Source organism: Acipenser ruthenus, chromosome 38 (assembly GCF_902713425.1).
Source record: "Acipenser ruthenus chromosome 38, fAciRut3.2 maternal haplotype, whole genome shotgun sequence".
Taxonomy (NCBI): domain Eukaryota; kingdom Metazoa; phylum Chordata; class Actinopteri; order Acipenseriformes; family Acipenseridae; genus Acipenser; species Acipenser ruthenus.
The window spans coordinates 9,954,458-9,963,965 of record NC_081226.1 but is presented as its reverse complement, the minus strand read 5'-3'; the positions used below and the strand labels follow the sequence as shown (position 1 = coordinate 9,963,965).

Here is a 9,508-nt window from a genome sequence, read left to right as displayed (position 1 = left end):
TGATGACGCACACCCGCTCTCTGGGATGGAACCGCACAACAGTCTCGCGTTTTGATTGGTCCATGTCTGTCACATGAATGTGTCGTCACACGCGTGGAAAAGCGTGCAGGCATTTTTAACATTGTGATCAGAGAGAGAGAGAGAGAGTGATCTGCTTTCCACAACCTTACCATTAAAATATAATGTGGTATTACACTGTACTGATATAACAAACTATGGGAGATTACTTTATATGAATGATCATGTTATGCACGAATGTAAGAATTGGCTTTCTGTGGTGGTGTACTTTTTTCTTTCAAGTTGCATATATCTATAATCGTTTTTGAACATGTGAACATGTACATAACCACACTGTTCAAAACTAACACAACAAGAATGCTTTTTTTTTTTTTTAACGGCTGTAATACATACAGTACTGTATCAATGCCTCTGTAATTTCCATTGATAAATCATTACAAAATAACATCTTAGAGTTTTATTACACTTGATAATCGGTTCTCTTTTCTCTTTTGCAGTTGTAGTTTTTGTTTTGCACTTTGGAAACATGAACGAAAAAAACACAGATGAATATAATTGAAGTAGACTGTAAACCCGACACACACACACACAGCTCACAATATTACAGCAAATACCAGGAAAAACCTATTCAGGTAACTGACAGTCTATTCATTATTTACAATCACTCTGCAATATCCATGTCTTCATCCTCTACGTCAGCCTCCTCCACTTTCCTATTCTCATCCATGTCGCTGTTCGTGGTTGAATCATCTCCGCTGATGGCTGAATAGGGGAGGTTAGCAGGGTAATGTTCCTGCGTGGGGATAGGGAGACAGGCAGCACCAACACGTTTAACTTCAACACTAACCCTTAATAAAATGTTCTTCCTGTTATTAAGCAGTGGTATAATGGGAAGCAGTGGTAAATTAAAAATAACAGAAGCCAGTTTTTACTTTAGTGAAGTAGGCTACAATTTGTTTTTCATTAAAAACGTGTTTATTGAAATTAATGTTCAGCTTTCATATTGAAGCGTGTTGTGGGCGACTCATTCAGTCAAACCCAGTAGTGTGGAATTTGCTTTAATCGTTCAAGACGTTTTTCAACTCAAGTAAGCTTATTTGTGTTTAACAAACGACACACGAGCGTGGCAGTCCTTCTATCGCAGCCAGTGTCATGTTTATAGCACGCAGCTGAAATGGTAACGTGACGGCGCTGTCTCTGTTTAGAGCACGCAAGAACGTGCAGAATGGATGGAACTCTGTTGAGAATTGGAAGACAACGCATTTGAGAGCAAAACATTTTATGACATTTTTAAATCTCATAGCTGAAGAGGTGCCGGCGCTTTGCCTCGTCAAGACCAGAGGTGCCGGGCTGAGCCCCAGCCAGCCCTGGCATAAATTAACCAATATATATATATATATATATATATACACACACACACACACTGTAACCTCCAAAGTCATTCTAAATAAATTTAATCAGGTTACATACACTTACAAATTCAAATTGTATTCATAACTCTCGTCCATTTTAAGTTAGTTGAACTTTCAAGTTTACTTTAGTTGTTCAAACGTAAATTGTTGAAGTAGAACATAAGAACATAAGAAAGTTTACAAACGAGAGGAGGCCATTCAGGCCATCTTGCTCGTTTGGTTGTTAGTAGCAGGGGACTGGATTCCCATCAGCCCTTGCGGGACTTGTACAATTTATTTTTTGAATTGTTTGTTGTTTATTGTGTTGTTGTTTTGTGTGTGTGTGCGGTTGCACACGGGTGTTGTGTTTGCTTGTCTCTTGTGTCCCCGGCTGCCTCCCTTGCACGTGTTCTCCTTGTGTTGTTTGTGGCCAGCCCCGTTCGGCGGTCAGTCTGCGGATGTGACGTCACTCCCTTCTCCCTCTGTCTGCATCTCTGCTGCTGCCTGGTTCCAGCACTTGTAAATGCTTCCAGAAGCACAGAAGCAGAAATGCTGCACTTGCAGCTAATAAAATAACTTGCTGGTTTCAGAGTGTTTCCTCATCTCACTTTTTATTGCTAAAATTAATTAAACATATTCAAACGAACTAAAAATTACATCTAACTTCTGTGTATGAGCTGCTGCCTGTTGTTTTCCTCTGTGTGTGTGTGTGTGTGTGTGTGTGTGTGTGCACCGCCCCCTGCGGGCTCGCTGTGCTGTGCGGGTGGTGGAAAGTTATGCAAATCACCTACTCTAGCCCGACCAATGAGCGGTGAGGATAAGCTTATATTAAGAGCAGCCTGCGCTCTGCATGTGGTTGTTGTGGCTGGGGACTCAGAGAGTTAAAGAGGAGCTCCCTGTACTGCATTCGAGCTCTAAACATGCTGAAGTGTTGCAATACCCAGGAGCTGTGTGCTAGCTGGAACTAGAGGGGAAGATTAACCAGTATCTTGCTAAACAACAGGAATTCTGTGGAGCATTAAAATACACAAATCATGACAAATAAAAATAATAAACATCTTAAAAAATAAAATTTATTGCACATTGGATCATTTTAAAAATGCATGATTAGTTGTGACTTTTTATTTTCATGTTTTTTTCACTACCTAAAAGGCTCTTTCCCAGCAGTCCTCTATATCCTCTGAATGCAGAGTCTGCCTGGGTGCTGCGTCACATGATGAAGGCTCCAGCACTGACAACGACTCAGAGAGGCAGAGCGATAGAACTCCATTTGATACAACAACCTTTAAAAAGCTAGACATAGGTGTTGTTTTAGCATTGCTTACTATTGTGTTATATAATTAATCAATTAATTTCACAATTAACACATTTCTCATTTTTAATTCAGAAATCAATTGTTTCTACTAACTTGGCTTGTGTTTTTCAGACACAGTAAAAGCGGATCAAATGCATGAAAAACACAAGCCAAGTTAGTATAAACAACTGATTTCTGAATTAAAACTGAGAAATGTGTTAATTGTGAAATTGGGGCAACCTTGGCCCCCACCTCTTTGATAGTTGTGCCTGTTTGCTTGGTGCTGATCAAGGTTGCCTCAATTGTTTCTTCCAAGTTAACTTGTGTTTTTGATACAAGTTAGAAGAAACAACTGGGGCAACCTTGGACCTCATCGGTTTTACAGTTGTGTCTGTTTGCTTTCTGCTGAGCAAGGTTGCCCCAAAGGTTTCATGAAGCTTGACTTGTGATTTTGATATCTCTACTTTAAATGGCTGGGCACTTTTGAGAACTTTTCATTTTTTCACATTTCCAAAGTGTTTTTGTTTCAAATTCATAATGCAAGGTTAACATTTTTTTCTTCATGATAGAACAGTCCCAATTAACATAGTCTTTAAGGTTTCTCTCTTGTGGTGGAATTTTCTGCATACAACCGAGCAGGCACCGGTCCCGTACCGAGAGAACGATTGAGACAGAGACAAGTCGGAGCAACTCACACTTTATTAGTCTGCAGACTGGAGCATTCAACAAAGTAACACAGACTCTGCAAGCAACCGCAAAGAAAGCTCAAAATACACTAAGTCAAACAGTTCCTTATATAATCAGTTTTTGCACAGAGTTCATGACTTGTGGTAATTCCTATCCTCCTCAGTCAGCTCAAACCAACCCCGTGGTATTCTTGACACTGTTGTCTACCGACTTTTCTGATTGGTTGATTTTTCTAGTTGCTAGGGAGAGAGTGTCTGTCAGGTCTCACAAAGTTGATTCCCCTAATACAAGAATATTAGCTAAGTGACTGGGGAGAAAAGAGGAACTATCGCTGTCTCAAAATATTATCATTTGAGACAGTGTCCTATTCTCATGTCGCTGACTCATGCACTTCTCTGAAAACAGGGCTGCTGACCCTTGGCCACATTCCAGTGTGTTAGTTCAACATTGTAAATCTAATACTTTGTTAACATCAAACTTCATATAATATCATTATTCAGGTTATACAAATCACAGAGATCACCCAAACATATTAGATTAGAACTCTTCGTGCGATTATTCTATCATTCTTCTATCACACTCTCCTGTGAATTCGATGGTGATTTTGAAGGCCTTGTTTAAGACGGAAACTCTTCCCACAGTCAGAGCAGCGATACGGTTTCTCTCCTGTGTGAATTCGCTGGTGTGAAACAAGGTTGTTTGAATGACTGAAACTCTTCCCACAGTCAGAGCAGGAATACGGTTTCTCTCCTGTGTGAATTCGCTGGTGTTTTTTCATGTCTCCTGACCTACTGAAACTCTTCCCACAGTCAGAACAGTGATACGGTTTCTCTCCTGTGTGAATTCGCTGGTGTGAAACAAGGTGTCCGGACTGACTGAAACTCTTCCCACAGTCAGAGCAGGAATACGGTTTCTCTCCTGTGTGAATTCGCTGGTGTTCTTTCATGTCTCCTGACCTACTGAAACTCTTCCCACAGTCAGAGCAGCGATACGGTTTCTCTCCTGTGTGAATTCGCTGGTGTGAAACAAGGTGTCCGGACTGACTGAAACTCTTCCCACAGTCAGAGCAGCGATACGTTTTTTCTCCTGTGTGAATTCGCTGGTGTTCTTTCATGTCTCCTGACCTACTGAAACTCTTCCCACAGTCAGAGCAGCGATACGGTTTCTCTCCTGTGTGAGTTCGCTGGTGTGAAACAAGGTGTCCGGACTGACTGAAACTCTTCCCACAGTCAGAGCAGCGATACGTTTTTTCTCCTGTGTGAATTCGCTGGTGTGCTTTCATGTCTCCTGAGTAACTGAAACTCTTCCCACAGTCAGAACAGTGATATGGTTTCTCTCCTGTGTGAATTCGCTGGTGTGAAACAAGGTTGTTTGACTGACTGAAACTCTTCCCACAGTCAGAGCAGCGATACAGTTGCTCTCCTGTGTGAATTCGCAGGTGTTTTATCATGTTTTGTGACCTACTGAAATTCTTCCCACAGTCAGAACAGTGATACGGTTTCTCTCCTGTGTGAATTCGCTGGTGTGTTTTAAAATGCTCTAACTGGGTGAAACCTTTCCCACAGTCAGGATATTCTCCAGCGCCCGCCCTCGCTTTAGCTGCTGGACTGGAACCTGGAAAATATGAACAGGAAAGTAAGAGGGACTGCTTGTTGGCTTAGGCAGGGATGGAAATAAGCCCCCCTTTGCATAGCAGTTTGATCCCTTCCTGGTTTTACTAGCAGTTTAATAAGACACACCTGTGCTTGTTACCTATACATTGGGGCTAATCAGGCTTATTTTAAAACCTGGATCAGGTGAATCTGCTATGCAATAGGAGTCTTATTTCCATCCCTCACTTAGGGAAGGTGGCGGATTTGATTAAAACATGTGAATTTCAGCTGTGGGGGCTTGCAATAGGTTACAACAGCTTTAAAAAAAACAAATAAACAAAGCCTTTACTTTATGTGTAAAAGCAGAGTCAGTAAAGTACACATCACCTATTTATTTAATACAAGTTACAGTATTATACCTCTTTGACGTAGCGCCGCAGCAGAATCTCCCAAATAGTATCTGTTTCAGCCAAATCGGAGCCGTTTGCATCTCTGCTTTATGTGTAAAAGCAAAGTCAGTAAAGACTGATGCTGGTGAAACCGAGCCCTGGGATCAAAATCTGCCTTCAAAGACCTCCTGTAATGTTTCAGGTCTATTTCCTCTAACACAGGCTACAATTCTATCTTTAAATAGCATTATTTTACGTATTTACAAAAATATCCATATACTGTTACACTGAACATTTATAATGATATATACAGTACTTTAGTGTTTCTAATCCTTGGTATAATTCCCCCAACTCCTAGAGCAATGACTACATTCTATCTGTATCTGAAGTTCACCAGTATTGAGTCCTATCTTGAACTGGCTGGAGTGGTACAGGAAAAACAAATAGCTAGTAATGTAACCTACATGCTCCTTCCCTCCCTCTCAACCACACTGTGGATATCACACAATCTAGAATGACAATGTCACAGCTACTGGGAGTCACTCACCTGCTAGACTGCATTCTGAATGGGAGCGCCCGTCTTCCTTTCCACCTCCTTGCGTGCTGTTGGGAGAGCCTTCCTCTCCAGCGCCTTGCTCTCTCACGCAGATTCTCTCCAGCACCACGCTACACTCCCGCAGGCGTACACGCTCCTGCTCAGGGATGTTTGGTTTGAAGTCCTCGGATTCTTCCTTCCCTGGTTCCATGTGCTCAAACTCTACTTCAGGGGGCTCCTGTTTAATGTGGACAGTTTCCAGCACCTCTTCTTGTTTCACAGGAAGGGGTTCTTCTGTCTGGGGGATCTCCAATTCATTGTGCTCAGCTTTAATCTCAGAGACCTCTGGCTGGCTGCTCTCACATTGCATCTCACAGAGCTCCTGTTTAATGGGGAGGGAAGCCAGCCTAGAGAACTCCACTCTAATGGAGACAGGTTCAAGTTCAGGGAACTCCTCTTTAATCTGGACAGATTCCATCTTCACACTGTCCATGGCAGCACACAGGATTCTGTTTAGTAGCGGCTGAAAAACAAATGCATGTATTTATTTAAATACAGGGTTATGAAGGCCATTCAAGGGGTCGACAACATCTGTCCTTAATAGCAGGGGTGGCTTTGCTAATGAAGGGACATACAATTTCTTGTAATGACTTCATAATACCAGAGGATTTTATCTGTTGAAATGTTTACATAATGTATCCATTCCATATATTATTTATTGCAGATTTCTTTCGAGCAACATGTTCTAACATTTGTTTCAGATTTGGAACATACCCAGTAATCTCTGCATATAGGAATGCCTCCTAAGAGAACACTTTTTGATATAGACTGACTACACAGGGGAAAGTTGACAGAGATTCATTTTTATTTTTTCACTCTGCTATTTTATTATTATTATTATTATTATTATTTGTTTATTTAGCAGACGCCTTTATCCAAGGCGACTTACAGAGACTAGGGTGTGTGAACTATGCATCAGCTGCAGAGTCACTTACAATTACGACTCACCCGAAAGACGGAACACAAGGAGGTTAAGTGACTTGCTCAGGGTCACACAATAAGTCAGTGGCTGAGGTGGGATTTGAACCGGGGATCTTCTGGTTCCAAGCCCCTTTCTTTAACCACTGGACCACACAGCCTCCTACATCTACATTGTGAATCTACAAGCTACATCTGTATTGTGAATGACTAGCGTATCATATCGGAGGCATGGATTAGTGATGAGACATTATCACTTTTACAAGTCAATTTGATTATCAATTATCAGTTACGACTATTCTAATAACATCCTTCTAGGGGCAAAAAGTCACAAAAAGGTTCCTGATTATTATTTTTTTATTCTAATTAAACTACAATAAACTTCAGTAACTTTTTCAACAGCACTTTCAAACCTAGAAAACATACAGTATGCATTATATTGAAGTCAATACTAAAGCAGCATTAGCAATATATAAACCATACCACTTCACAGAAACCACTTTTAAATAAAGAAGAAAAGCACACACACAATCTGACAATGCACTCTCATGCTCTCAACTGCCTGAATCTTCTCATAAAGTCTTTCGAATCTCTTACACCCCAGGGAATTATGCACAGAAAAAAAAAATATCCAAAATGATGCAGTATCTCTGAACAAGTGTGTGCAAAGTAACAAAACTATTGTGCAGTTGTATTGGGTCCTTCTCTCATACTGGATATGAAAATACTAGCATAAGTTGAAAAATAATAACTAGAAAACAATGGATTTTTTTCTAAATTCCATGATTGATATAAAGGAACACCAGCTCCTTCAGTTTGTCTTCCGAAAGAGAACGCCTCCGATCGGACAGGACAAGATTCCACAGCGAGGTGCTGCGCTCGGCATCGGCTGTATTTACTGCATCGATGTATCTGAAAGCTAATGTTTTCACATTAAGAAGACGGTCAGCTGTCGATGACCAAAACAAGTCAATGTCGAATTTCCCCTGTGGATCGCATCGGGCGTCACCTTCACAGTGCTCAAAGCAAAGCAATGAAAATCTTTTAGTCTCCCGTTTGCTGATATATTTGCAACGTGGGATCTTTGTCGTGGCATTTTCTGGCAGAATCAGTCAATGTTCCCTTTATCCTCAGTGGGTCAACTGCACTGAACTGAAAGCAGCGTACTAACTGGGGATGATCCCGTGGTTAGTACGCAGCTCTGTACTAAACTAGTGCGCAAGTTAAATACCAATTGCAACGAACTTGGAGGCTGAAGTTAGTCCCCAGCTGCGTACTAAAAAAGGTATCAATTGCACTGAAGCCAAAAATAACTGCTGCTGCCCTCTAGAGGATACCAAGTACGGGTCTAACTTAGTTTAACTCTTGCCATGGACTAAGAATTTTAGTATCGTACTAAGTGGAATAGTGGAAGACATGTGAAAGTCCCAGAATGTACTGGCAGTTTATTTTTGCTGAAATAATAATGTGTGCATATAATATACACACATATACAGTGCCTTGCAAAAGTATTCAGACCCCTGACCAATTCTCTCATATTACTGAATTACAAATGGTACATTGACATTTCGTTCTGTTTGATATTTTATTTTAAAACACTGAAACTCTAAATCAATTATTGTAAGGATGTCATTGGTTTTATGTTGGGAAATATTTTTAAGAAATAAACTGAAATATCTTGCTTGCATAAGTATTCAACCCTTGTGCTGTGGAAGCTCCCAGTTTACACCGATGAAAGAAATTGCCCTAACGAGGACACAATTACCTTACCATTGGCCTCCACCTGTGAACCATTAAAGTTGCTGTCACATTTTCTGCATAAAAACCCCACTGTTGAAGGATCATTGGTCAGGCTGTGAATCTGAAGGAAAATGAAGACCAAAGAGCATTCTATAGAAGATAGATATAAAGTAATACAAATGCATAGATCAGGGAAAGGGTACAAAATAATATCCAAGTGTTTGGCTATCCCAGTGAGCACAGTTGGATCAATAATCAGGAAGTGGAAGCTGCATCACACCACCCAAGAAAAGGCCGTCCCTCAAAACTCAGCACTCAAACAAGAAGGAGACTTGTGAGAGAAGCCACAGAGAGGCCAACAATCACTTTGAAGGAGCTACAGAGTTCAGTGGCTGGGAGTGGAGTAATGGTGCACCAGTGAACCATATCAAGAGCTCTGTATAACACTGGCCTGTATGGGAAGGTGGCAAGAAAGAAGCCGTTACTCAAAAAGTACCATCTGAAAGCACGTCTGGAGTTTGCCAGAAAGCATGAGAGTGTCCCAGCTGCGATGTGGGAAAAGGTTTTGTGGTCAGATGAGACCAAGACAGAGCTTTTTGGCCGACACTGTGTGCAAAGCTGGTACATACTTACCCCAAAAGACTTAAAGCTGTTATTGCAGCAAAAGGTGGCTCTACCAAATATTAATGTGTGGGGGTTGAATACTTATGCAAGCAAGATATTTCAGTTTGTTTTATTGTTCTTAAAAATATTTCCCAATGTCACCTTACAATAATTGATTTTGAGTTTCAGTGTTTTAAAATAAAATATCAAACAGAACGAAATGTCAATGTACCATTTGTAATTCAGTAATATGAGAGAATTGGTCAGGGGTCTGAATACTT

At 40.8% G+C, this 9,508-nt stretch overlaps 1 pseudogene; it reads right to left on the bottom strand.

Moving 5' to 3' along the window:
* Window positions 1-3,384: 3,384 nt before the first annotated feature.
* LOC131706996 (zinc finger protein 271-like) overlaps window positions 3,385-9,508 on the bottom strand; it is a 30,683-nt pseudogene continuing 24,559 nt past the window's right edge.